The 14,027-nt window shown below is 39.5% G+C and overlaps 1 pseudogene; it reads left to right on the top strand.

Annotated features, from left to right (window-relative positions):
* Nucleotides 1–70: 70 nt before the first annotated feature.
* On the top strand, nt 71–4,614 carry LOC137297290 (uncharacterized; annotated as a pseudogene).
* The last annotated feature ends 9,413 nt before the right edge of the window (nt 4,615–14,027 follow it).

The following is a 14,027-nucleotide window of genomic DNA, read 5'->3' as shown; positions in this document are numbered from 1 at the left end:
AAGGGTTCGTGATAGAATGGAGCTAGATTGTTGTATACGCGATAACTTTCCCCGTTTTATTGTGGGCGGAATGAGTGAGCTCCATTCTTCGTGATAGTTTTTAAATGAAATGTTTTGATCACCAGTCTTAGCTGGAATTGAACCCCGTTACAGGATGGTTGTCCCACAGGCGCTCAGCACAACATTAGAAGGGACGGGCTTTAAGGCAAGTGTTGTTCAATTCTTAATTAAAAAAAGAAACAAAAACAAACAAACAAAAAAAAAAACAAAAAAAAACACACAAACAAACAAAAAACACGAAATATTTCCATAAATAAATATAATTCTACCATGGCTATGTGAAATGCGGGAATTTGATTGGTCAATCAATAAAAGTAGACACTATCAATTTCGATTGAAAATGCGCCTGTTTTCATGGTATATTTTCAGTCGGCAGTTTTGCAGACGTATATGGCCCAGACCTGGACGAATTTGATGATGATGATGATGATGAGTTTGACTCAATCCTGGCAAACCTAACCAATTCAGGTGAATTGACCCCCGAAATCTTATTATAACAACATTTTGGATTTGGATATAAATCAGTTTGAAAGAGTCGTCTGCTAAGAGATCAGTCAGAAAAACATCTCTCTTTTTTAAATATTTGTAAATATTTCGTTACAACATAACAGAAGTACGTAATCATTTTCAACCTCGTTTATTCTCAGAAATAACGGACAGTGCCATACCAGGACAGAATAAATATGCACCTAAGGATGAAGAAACAACTGTTAGCGATGGGAACTTAAACACGGGTAGGAAGTAATGGAAGTAATGAAAAACATAACAGTCCGGAACTATTAAAAAAAACGAAAACAACTTATTATAAGATTTTACGAGCTTTGTTTACAATGTTAAAACGGGGCCTGCAAATTAGTGCAATGGGCCAGCTGATAAAGATAGCCAACACAATAGATCTACACTTGTATCTCGTGAATGGATTGGGTTTTTTCTTTGTTATTTTTTTTCAAAATAAAAAAACAGTAAATTATTCCCACAGACACAAGAGATGAGAGACAAACAACTTTTGGGGAAAGCCGCTGCCGCTTCGCAACAATTGAAGCTAACTTGGACTCCATTTTTTTGGATGGCCGACCCAAATCAACCCTACGGACAACACACTGGGGTGTTAGGATTTTTCAACATAAGCGCAAAAGTCATAAAAACATGCATTAAACCTTGTCTCGAAAACAGAATAATACGATTATTTCCTCCTTAATTGTGAGAGAACCTCCTACCATATAAGCTTTCATTATATCAATGTTTAAACACAATCACTCTTTATATGCCCAACCATAAACAAACAATATTTAACATTGCACAAAGCCTTGTAAATAGTCCTATTTATGGAAAAGATGACATCAAAATGTGATATAAGTGCCTACCTGGTAAAGAGTATGTTTGTTTCCATTTAGAATGGCTAACACATCATGAGATATCCATCAAGTTTGAAGCACTTCCCAAAGAAAAACTGGCGTCACACCTCCGACACTTTTATGCAGAACTTCGCACTAAAGATGGCAAATTCTACTCGAAGTCTTCTTTCGTCGGAATCCGAGCGGCGATTCACAGGCATCTGAGATCTCCACCGTTTGAAAGAAACATCAATATTTTGCAGGACATTGAGTTCCATAGTGTTAAAAATGTTTTCACAGGAATGCTAAGAAAAATAAAAAAACTTGGTCTAGACAATGCACAACACCACGAGCCCATCTCACAGGCAGATCTCGCAAAAATAAGAAGTTCTCTATCTGTTGACACACCAGTTCAGTTGCAGAAAAAAGGTGTGGTTTGATTTGACTTTGGGTTTTGGTCGCAGGGGAAATGAAAATCAGCGTGATTTGACGATTGATTCATTTGCTGTTGAATCCGACGATGTAGGTATGGAGTATATAACAATGACACACTCCGAATCCACCAAAAATCATCCCGGGGTTGCAAGATAAGTTCCAGGCGAAACCCCGAATTTACGCCACTTACGCTGCATCATGCCCAGTTGCTTCCTTCAAAAAGTACATTGCAAAATTGAACAAGCAGAATCCCGCTTTCTACCAACTTCCTCGGAAGAATGTCACTGCTGGCGATCCATGCTGGTACACATTGAAACCACTTGGCCACAACACTCTGTCAGAAATGATGAAAACCATTTCAAAAGAATGCCAGGTTAGTCGCATTTACACCAATCATTGTGTTAGGGCCACCACTATCACTCTGTTGTCGCATGCCGGGGTAGAGGCAAGTAAAATCATCAAGCTCACTGGTCACAAAAATCAAAAGTCCTTGATGAGTTACAACACTGACTCGTCGGTCAATCAGAAAAGATATTATTCTTCAATTCTGCAAGGTTCACATTCGACAGTCGGTACTTTAGCTTCCTCAACTGTCACCTCAAATTCAAATTTCAATCTCGCGCAGAATGTAAAGACTGCCTCGTCCGCCTCCATCCAAATTTCAAGCTGTAACGTCACGGTAAACAATTTTTTCCAGGAATCTAATTAGGTCAGACCAGTCCATTATCGTGTTGGGAGAGGGTTATCCAAATAGACTGGTTTCCGTTGTATTTAGATTTGTTTATCTGAACCAAGCTGTTAAGCATTAAATTATTGCAATGTATAGACAGTTGTTTGTTTTCTGTAGACAATACGTTTTAGGTTACGATGTATGTTAATAAATACGAAAGGCACCTATAATACCTTTCACAGACGAGTTCAATTCGCCTCTCGCGCCATGCCGGATTACGCATTGCCTTCCGCGGAAGGAAGGAGTTCGATTTTAAATCGGTTATGGTAGAATGGAGATAACCGTTCTGTGTTGGGAAATTAGATGAATGTTATGCAGAATTGATAGTCTCTAAATTAATCATTTGAAACCTCACGTCTCTAAATTAATCATTTGAAACCTCACGCTCGTGAGGTTTCAAATGATTAATTTAGAGACTATCAATTCTGCATAACATTCATCTAATTTCCCAACACAGTACGTTTATCTCCTAATTTGATCACAATATACCAGAATGAAAACTATAGTTGGAATGTAGAATGGTGCTCCATTGCATTACGTCGACAGTTTTGTTAAGATTTGTGGGTAAAATCGTTTCAGTGGAACAGTTTCTACACTTCTCATTTGCCATTTCCCCAAATTTGGCAAAGGATACGGAAGTTGTCCCACAGAGAAAACATTATGCAATAATGTTAAAACATTACTGTAATTAGTTGATATTTCCCTGTTCAAAGGTTCAAATGTACTTTGTATATGTTTAAGTAACGCAAGGGGAACTGCATGTCGTTACTGAACTTTTATGTTCTAGTAATTGGTTGACTGCCATGATTATGTGATGCTCAGGTTCGTATTTAGTCATATTCAGGTATATTTTCATAACGTATGATTAAGTTAGAAATATGTGGACAATATGATATGAACTGTATTTATATCATATTTTACTCAGTTGAATCAATACAGCTTGTGAGGATTCAAACATTTCTGAGAGACTTAATTGACAAGTCTTATATTGCCTAACATCATATATCTACTGTGGTCATCTCCAAAATCAACACCTTTCTGATGTAATAATGTTTCTACCGGTGCGTGTGTTACTAGCGAGGATGTGAATGCACTTTGTCAAATGGCTGACATCAGCGAGGGAAAGACTGAATATGTATTATGTGACAAATGGTGTGTGATACGACTGCGATACGTTTACAGTCCTCAGTACGTGTATGACGAATAGCGAATCTTGTGTCATATTACTAATCTGCTCCTTGTTGCTTGTGATGGCATCTGTGTAAACAAAACGACCAGACTTGTGGAAACATGAATGCTGTAACGCCTGTCGCATATCTTCACATCGTTTCATATATAACAGTGAATGTTGCGTATATGGTACACGTACACACCTAATATAGCGTAGATTTGAGGTATGACATTACATGACATTACATAGCGTGTTGTCAACAGTTCACGCTCGTGGGCTGATGTATGCTGCATCAAAGGATAACACCTCTGTTGCATGATCAGATGCATTGTAACTTTAGCAAGACATCTGGCAGTTGGAGACATACCATACCATTGAGAGTGCTTTCGACTGCTCTGGAAACAGTTTGAGAGACAGGGAGTGTTCAACATTTTCAGCCAAGGTTGGTAACGGGAATTTCCACCAGGCATACGCTTCAGACACTGTATTCATGCGTGGAATGGAACCCGTGTCAGTGCGACCAGTCACGGGGTTACTGAAACTCCAGAACTGCAGAACGGTTCAGGTTAGTGGACGGGTTATTCGCCATAATGCGACCACCCGGAAGTGTAGCACAAGTAATCCAGAAATAGTGGTTTGTAGACACTTAGTATTGTTGAAAGTTCAGGCATATTGCAGTTGCGCCAGTAACAGTGCCTCACGGGTACTATCAACAACAGTATTACTCTTGGTAATATAACTCCTGTTACTTCGTGAAGTTATGGTCATATTCGGAAGATGGCTGTCATCAGAGATGCATTTGATAAATATCCTTCGTATTGGCCAAAGACACAAAGGTATACACCTTTTTGATTACTGTGATATTTCAGCCCGCTAATGTTTAGTAAGGGTCTTGTAACCTCAGCAATTGTAGGATTGTAGAATAAGGGAGGATGTAGGGTAGTGTATGCAAAGTGGCTGGTCCAGCGTCAAAGAGGCTTTCGACATTCCCACCCCCCCCCCCACCCCCCACCCAGGGATTTGTTGGATTTGTTATAGATACAGGTCTGACCGCAATGTCACAGTGTTGCTTTTTGGTGTAACAGTTTGCCGCTTTGATGTTTATCTATGGGAATACACGCGCTAGAAAAGTCAAAACTGGCATGGTTTTATGAACGTGTACATCGCGGCAATGAACTGGGAACGACTGCATGTGAAAGACTGTCCTTCGTGGGTGTTCTGTGGATGTCTTCACAGCTGCATCACTGGTAACATCATGCCTCGACTTTTGCAATTCAAGTTCTCTTTGGGATCACAATACCAACCACTGAAGAAACTACAAGAGTGCCACAGCCATGTTGCCAGGGTTGTTACAAGTATGACCATATAGCAACTGTCTTGAAACATTTCCACTGGTCACCGGGGTATGCAGTATAGCAGTATATGATACTGGTACTGGTATTCATGCGCTTTAATGGATTAGTTCCATCTTACCTGTCCAGTCCTATTCCCAGATACCAGACACTTCGCTCATCCAGACCCGGCGAAGGTCGCAGTTAGAATATTGGCCTTCACTAGCCCAGGCCCATCGTAAGAGGCGACGAACGGGATCAGAGGGTCAGGGTCCATAACTCTGTTGACACATGTTATCGGTTCCCAATTGCGCAGAACGATGCTCGCACTGTAGATCACTAGATTGTCCACCAGAGAGCATGAATATTGTTGAGTGCGGCGTAAACCTCACTCACTCACTAAGATCCAAAAAGGTGCTTCAACTACAAGTACCAACATTACGCACTATGACCTTTGGTGACAGAGCCTTTGAATATACCGGACCATGCTTGTGGAACGACCTGTCAATCCATATGAAATCCCAGTGGATTCAAAACCCAATACCCGTTTTTTCAACTTATCCCTAGATACGCAAAACTCTTTTTCCCAGACAGCGCTTTTCAGCAGCATTCTCCTATACATCACCGCTTCACAAGGTAGGTAGGTAGGTAGGTAGGTAGGTAGGTAGGTAGGTAATAAATACTGGATTTTATTGGAATCTTTATGCCTTTATGCCTGCATGACAGACAAACTTTTAATTTTGCCTGTCTGTACTTCGTGATTTCTTCACTTTGCATTTAACGACTTAAATACGTTGTGTTTACTTACCATGTGGTATAATGGTTGCCATCCCCAAACACACAATTTTGTCAGTCTCCCCATCATAAAACGATATTTTGTACTTTTCACATCGAAAGACCAGTACTCACCCATCACAACCATTAAGCACACGTTGTGATTTACTGGCTAATCTACCTAACTGAACTTTAACATGGGTGGGAATTTAACACGTTGTCTATATAGAACCATAGTCGTACAATCGGAATTGAGTTTCATTCATACAAATTACAGTGATTGTAAGGGCTTTTTACAAAGCTGGCAAAATACAAAATTGACATTTTAAGTTAACTTGTATTTGTAACTTCATGTAAAACTTATTGAAGGATGTTTCTGGGAAGCGTACATAGCAATGAACAGGCGTTTGCCCAGTGCATTACGTGTTTTCATGGGAGTTGAGATATTTGAACAAGATCAAGTGACATTGAGAAGAGATCGTGCTGTGTGTGCAGTAGGTGTATATAAATCTGTATGGTTAAACGGGCCATTTAAGAAAGCACTGACTGCAACGATGTGCGGTTACCCTTAAAGTATATGGGTTGTTACTCACATACGGACTCGGGATTACAGCGAAACAAAGAGAACAGGCATTTGTCCGTACCTACCTCTCGTATGAAGACCTCGCAATTCTGTAGTGTCGTGTCTGCACTAACACTGCACACTACTCGGCTACCAGGAAGTAAAATGTTGACACAAGGAAAAGGGTCATGTGATCGATGAATTGTTTACTTCACTGCGCTGAAATATCAACATATATATCATATATCAAACAACGTTTGCTCTTGGAACAGTATGGGTTAATGAAATTTATATACACACAGTACAAAACAAATTCAAGCAGCACTTAACCATACTGAAAACTAGACCAACCAATGGGGTTACAACTCTCTACCAGCAAAACAACAACTGTCTTGTTCAAAGCACAACGAAGAAAGACGAAGAAGAAAATAAAACGTATATCTTTATATTAACAAACAAAAAGTGCCGCATCCAGATACAGTGAAATGTCTAGGTCTAATCTTAGACCAGGACTTAACGGGGACCAACACATCTAGAACAATGGAAATCACATCTCAACTTTACTAAATACCTATCACATAATAAATGGGGAAGCAAGAAACAGAACATTCCGTCTGTCATCAAATCTAAAGTTATGGTTGCGAAATATGTTAAGATATGGCACAGAGACACAAATGGTAAAGGTGGACAATAAAACTCATTCACTTAAAATGGTAGCCACTAAGTTGTAAATGTTTGATATTTTTCTCTGAACCAACAATGCAACTTGGTTTCCCTCTGGATGTAACAATGTAACTCCCCTGAGGGAGTTAAACCTACCCATTCAATATAATACGGCATTACAGAATTGCATCAATCGCTTTAGTTCGCTAAACAAATATAGTTAAATAAATGTAGAGGTGCCCCTTTGACCGATGTGTGATACTAAGCTCTGACATATACCTTTTTCTATACCTCAGTTAGAGATGGAAAATAATAATTGTAAAATAACACTATACATCTGTTCATTATATTGCAGTATGTACAAACCTATCATGCAATTTGCTTACCTGTGTCGGTACTTACACATTTAGTCCCAACTCCTAAATGGGAACATATTCTAGAGTAATTTTTAGCACAATTTAAGATACACTTCTGGTTCTGGAAGTAATATAAACTTACAATAGGCATCATAGACTGCAGCTGGTGATGACCAGGTATGACCTTGAAAACAGAATTCGAATATGATTGAATGTTACACCAAGATGACGTAAGGATGGATACAGGATGTAGACACTTTTAACGTAACTTGGATTACAAAATGACAGTTGCTAACATGTTGTCCGATTCAGAAGCAGTCTGATGAAATTTGAAACCATCCCCTACCGATGAAATCAACATAGCACGTGCCTCCCGCTTACCTGGCTGTTACCTGAGCTGTTGCCATACACGTCACAAATCTTCCAGTGTCGAATGACAATAATGATGGTTTGTAAAACAACGTTAATTGTTTATATTATGTTGAAAAAAATATAACAAAATCCTGCAGAGTTCTGTGTGTTTTTCCTGTTTACCTTGGCGTTAGTATGAGTCATTTACGATTATTTGTTGAGTGCAGTTCATTGGGGAGACTTTGACTCAAATGGACTTGTACCTAGTACCCACTAGGAGGAGATATTTCTTCACATACAAAAGCGCATACATCCTGTTTAAAGTAAAGGATAATTTTCATAATGGTTTTGATTTTAAACTAAAAGTACTAAACCAAATTATGATAGTTGTTGTTTTTTTTCTTTTAGTAGAAAAATTCCTATGAGAAGACCTACATTGGCAAAATATACTGAGTGGCGCTTAACTTTTTATTCTCTTTATAGTATGACATGGTCACGAATACAATGTTCTATTTAGCACCAAAGTCGACAAATTTAGGCTAAGAAAACCCAGAAATATACTTTCAAACACAGGATGACTTGCTACTGTCGTCGCCGCATTATAACGTGACGTCATAGAAGAAACGTGCCGTCATTGCATTGTTCATGAGGTAATTATTATGTGATAGACATTGCTATTGTCTATGTTGCATGTACACACTCGTGAATGTCGTTCACTCACTAAAGGTCAACAATAATGTATCACATAGTGATGTAATAATTTATGAAGTACGTTTATGGTGAAAAATATATAACATTATGTGTGCAGTGTGGTATCGTCCCCTTTAGCTTTGGTGTTAAAGTCATCCAGTTTCATCATGACGATGATCGACGACATTGTAATATGGAATAGAACTGTTAAGATGTCCGTATGTACTTTGTGTTGCTGAACTTTTGTCTTCACCCAGTTTCATCATGAAGATTGTTGACTATTGTAGTAGGGCGTGACATTGTCGATATATTCGTATGTACTTTCTGTTGCTGTTGTCTTTGTCTTATCATCAAGTGTCACATCGTATTCCTCGCTCATCTTCATCTTCAAGACCTCCAGTTGTTTCAGTAATCTGACGTGAAAATAGTTTTTGTTGTTTTGTAGAACACAACTAAAAGATTGTTGTAAAGTGTATGCAACGTTTTGATTAGTATTGCACAAAGGGGCTTGTAACTCTAAAATCTGCCATCAAGGTATGTACTGCTACTAATGAGACCTTGGCACCATATAAAAGGAATAGGGATGCAACGAGGTCAACACACCAAATTCGTTTCAAGGCGAATTTACTTAAACTATGTTCACGCTCACAGGTACATACAAATCCTTCTTTACAGATGGGTCCAAGGATGGTGGCGCAATTTGCCTGTGCCACTCTGATTGGATCCAGAAGAATATCTTCTACATTTCCAAATAACAGCTGTATTTTCACAGCAGAAGCTAACGCAATATTAATCGCTCTTAAATATATTAATAAACATCGTAAATATAAACAATACATAATCTTTTCCGATTCTCTTTGATGACGTCAGGCCATTGAAAATCTTTCTTGTAAATATGCACGTTTAATAGAAATTCTGAATTGCATAATGACCTAGCTACTGACCAGTGCGACGTCGTCTTTTGTTGGTTACCCTATGTTGGTATTTCGGGGAATACTAGTAAAATGGCTGATTTCTCAACAAATCTGTGACACAAATTCTTCTCCCATATTCTGATTTTAAAGCTAGCTTTAGAACTAACATCCGTGATCTGATGCAAACGAAGTGGGACACAAGTTGGTACCAATAAAGTACATGAAATATAACCTTAAATTGGTTACACCTACTTTTGTTGTTAATCCAGATTTGAAGAGGTCATTATGGGATGATGTCGCATTGGCCACAAAGATATACGCACGAATATATACTAAAAGGTGTGGATCCTCCGTTTTGTGTTCCTTGTGACGAAAGAATCATGATCAAGCATATCCTGCTTGACTGTTATGAGTATTCCATTGCAAGGGACAACTATTTCAAATCACAAACTATGAAGGATCTTTTTAACAATACTAGTTCTCATTTAATTACTGCATTTTTAAAAGAATTAAATCTGCTAACTGATTTGTAAATAGATAAATATTTCATAATTGGAAGTTTAAATTAGTAACTCTTACTTGCAGTGGCTGTACCCTCAAAGAGGGTTAAAGTATTGTAAAATTATTGTCCTCCTGAGAGGGTACGAAAGTCCGGAAACATCTAGATCTGGTGTACATTTAAGTGTTCCAGGTTTTTAATCACAGTATTTTTGTCACTTTAATGTATGACTATGTCCCTTCATAAAAGCCAGTGGCTGAGGGGGTGGTATATATCCGGCTAGCGTCAAAACAAAACAAATAATATTTTTAAGTTATAGCACATTTCATGAAGCCAACATTTGGAAATATGCACCAACAGTATCTATGAGAAAATCATCACAGATGAAGAGCACGTGTCACGTAATGGACAGTCATTTCAAGTCTCTGGCCACGTACACACATTTTTAGTAACGAGTGCGACCTCCTCTAGTAGCAATACACACCCAGACTCGCCGTCTTATCGATGTCGTCAACCGAAGAATGACGTCATTCGAAAGCCTATTCCACTTGTTCCCGAGAGCATCTGCAAGTTGCAGTCGGTCTTGCTTGGGGCCGTGTTCATCTTCTCACCTGGCGATTCAGGTGATTCTAAAAGTGGGGTTTAAATCCGATGGACGAGCGGGACATGGAAGAATTTCGATATTCTGGTCTTTCTAGAAGTTCCAGACTGTGGGGGGCCTGGCGTTGTCCGGCTGTAGACGTGTTCCCTGATGTTGCTGGCGAAGAAATGGTATTGCCACGGTTTGAAGAATGTCACCTCTGCATCTCTGACCACAAATTCCTCCCTATACAATCACACCACCTTCTCCAAAAGGATGCGCTTCTTGAATGCAGTCATTCATTATTATGGAACATGGTGAGTTGACTTTCGTCTGTTAAAGACACTGCCAATTTCGTACCAGCCAGCGACGCACAGTCCTTGCTCACTGCAACCTACGACGACGATGTTCCTGGGTCATGTCATTTAATGCAGAGGACGTCTAGCTCTCATACCTGCTGCATGTAGACGTCATAGCATGGTACAGCGACTGATTGCATGTCCAAGAGCCGTTGCCGCCATTTCCGTTGCCGTGATGACTCGGTAGCGCAGATGAAGCGTACGCAGATGGCGGCCTTCCAGTTGAATATCATTTAAAGTTGTTTTTGTTTTTTTATATATATTTTCCGAACTTTGAATGATAAAGGATATTCCTTTTTTATGTTTCTTCCAAGACATACACGTTACATACGTCAGGTAGTTGTGTATTACATACATGCATACATACCAACTTCGTAAGAGGTATGTGTTAGATCTCAGTATATGGAGTACTCCGTAAAGATTTTTTTCTGTCCCATCTAGTAGCACTGTAGCATCACCAGCCAATTGTGCAAGAAGACTTTCCAAATTACTAATTTTAACACCTTTTGTGTTCTTAGTATGTTTTATTAATAGGGCTAGGACACACAAAATAAAGACATATGGCGACACTGGGTCTCCGTGTATATAGCCTCTACATTAAGTAAAGAAGGAACTTGTAACGGGAAACTTCAAAAATATCAAAATATCAAAATGAATTCAAATGATGCTAAACGAACAAACAGCGGAGATAAAAAGAAGAAATTCACCATGTGAAAAAGGAGCGACATGAAATGAAAATAGAAATTAAAGACTTGATATCAAGATGAATGAAATAATCATGACCGTCAATTTCAGAATTTATGAGTCAGTGAGTGAGTTTAGTTTTACCCCGCACTCAGCAATATTCCAGCCATATGGCGGCGGTCTGTAAATAATCGAGTGTGGACCAGACAATCCAGTGATCAACAACATGAGTACCGATCTATGCAATTGGGAACCGATGGCATGTCGGCGAGCCTTTCTAATGAGCACACACTCTTACCTTACGTTGTCAAGCAATATATTGAGCAATGCTGGCATATACCCGATCCCGCCATTCACCTCTTACGTCAAGCAGAATCGCCTTTTGTGGCAAGCATCCTGCCCCAGACCATCACGGGTGAGAAAATACATGAATCGTGGTTGAGGATTGTAATAATCTTTTTTTCAAAGCTGTTTTTGCGAGGATTGTTGCTCTCTACTAATTGTATCTGTCTGAGGATTATTCATGATCAGATATCTGATCAGATCAGATGGTGCATTCTACTGTGTGTTACCGTTACAAATTTGCCGTGACAAAAGGTATAAAAAATCCTATCGGAACCAGCAAAATATAACACTGACAAGTATAGAATTTTCAGTAATATGTATTGAGTAAACAGACAACATACAAAGATTCACAACAGGTTTCACGTACAATGCAACTGAGTCAAGTCTGAAGTAATGGGTCACAACCATAATATCAAGTCACCAAAGTATTTGTTCGAGAGTGAGAAACAGTTATACTGAATGCTACACAGCGAACGGCCAGGCAGTGGTTATGTAGGACAAGATTTGACGATGAGGCAGGGAGATTGATATACTCCAGTTATCCGTTGGTCCTTGTCGTCAACATGACAACCAGCCGCGTATACACAGTCCCCGACTCTTGAATATTCGCGCTCAAATTCGACCATCGTTGTTAACTTAGACATTTCTCGTGTTTACCTCAGTCAAAGCATTCTGAAAGAGAGGTAACTATCCCTCTAAACTCTAAACATTGAGACCCAATACTAATTATCACTTAATCGATAATACAATTTACAGAAAATACACTCTAACATTTGTTTACCTAGAGGCCTATTCACAGTCAGATAATGCTTTTCACTGCGTCTACTTAGAGGATTATTCATGATCACACAATACTGCCTTTACCCAGAAAATTATTCATGATCTTACAATGCTTTTACTGCGTTTACTTACAGGATTGCTCATGATCAGATAACAATTTTCATTGTGAATCCCCTGTGATTTCTTGTGTGTTCGTCTTAATACTTTCTCTCAAAGGGTACCATGTAAGTTCGTCTGGAACAAACATGCAGCAGCTTGACTTTAATCTAAAGCGGGATGTAATATGTGAACATAATGTTGAACCTACGTCGGAAATGTATAGGAATATGGATGGTGGGGTTTATGCCTAGGGGTATCTGCGAGCGGGATGGAATCTGGTGTGGTGTGTGTGTCGCTGACTACTGATTCCAGACAGGCTCACCCTCAAAACCCACAACTGAAACTATATAAATAGTTCATACCTAGAGCCGTGCATGATTTTGAATGATCAGAAAGGCCAAACCTGCACGCTTTTGATCACTGGATTGTCTTGTGCAGACTCTATTATATACAGACCGTCGCCATATAGCTAGAATGAGTGCAGCATAAAGTTCACTCACTGAATCCCCTGTGATTACTTGTGTGCTCCTCTGAAGATCATTTTCTACAAGGTTACCTTATAAGTTCGTCTTATCTCCCACAGGTTTCTTTGACACAGAAATGTACTCTTCAACTCGAAAGTGACCACCAGGAATAAGCTTGGAACAGTCTGTGAACATGATATAGCACTTACGTTGGAAACGTATATGCATTTGGATGGTGGGTCTAGTGTCTGGGGGTGTCTGCGATCAGGATGGAGCGGAGATATATGTGACGCGTCGGTGATGGTGCAGATGCGTTTGAGAGGTGCTGGTGTGTGTATGTTTGGTATTTTGTGTGTATGTGTGTGTGTGTGTGTGTGTGTGTGCGTGTGCGTAATCGTGGATGGGGATGGGGAATAAAGGTAGTGCATGATTTTATTTTGCATTGAACGTTGGTGATGTTTTGCACCACGAAATAGCCACACATTAGAACATGCCCTCTGCGATTATAATACCGGATTGTTACGTGGCGTGGAGCCCAGACTCTTCCAGATTTGAGGCGTACTTTTCTTCCCGATTTCGATAGTGGTGTGGTTTTCAGCTGCGCTGAATGCAAACACAGATAAACATCTTAACTGAAGATCCTTTAACAAAATGTGCATCCTGTTTGAATCACGAGATAGTAAGTTCTGTTTGATTCAACAGCTCTCTGTCGTATGTAGCTATCGTTGTCCCATCCAGCCGTTGCAAACACCGGTACCGCTGCCCTCCTTCCCTACCAGACAAAACACACATACACACTGGTCCATGTAAGTTGTTAGCAAGTGGCAGTTTTGATAGATGCAGTGA

The sequence above is a fragment of the Haliotis asinina genome, chromosome 9 (assembly GCF_037392515.1).
Source record: "Haliotis asinina isolate JCU_RB_2024 chromosome 9, JCU_Hal_asi_v2, whole genome shotgun sequence".
NCBI lineage: Eukaryota > Metazoa > Mollusca > Gastropoda > Lepetellida > Haliotidae > Haliotis > Haliotis asinina.
This window is presented reverse-complemented; position numbering and strand designations above follow the sequence as displayed.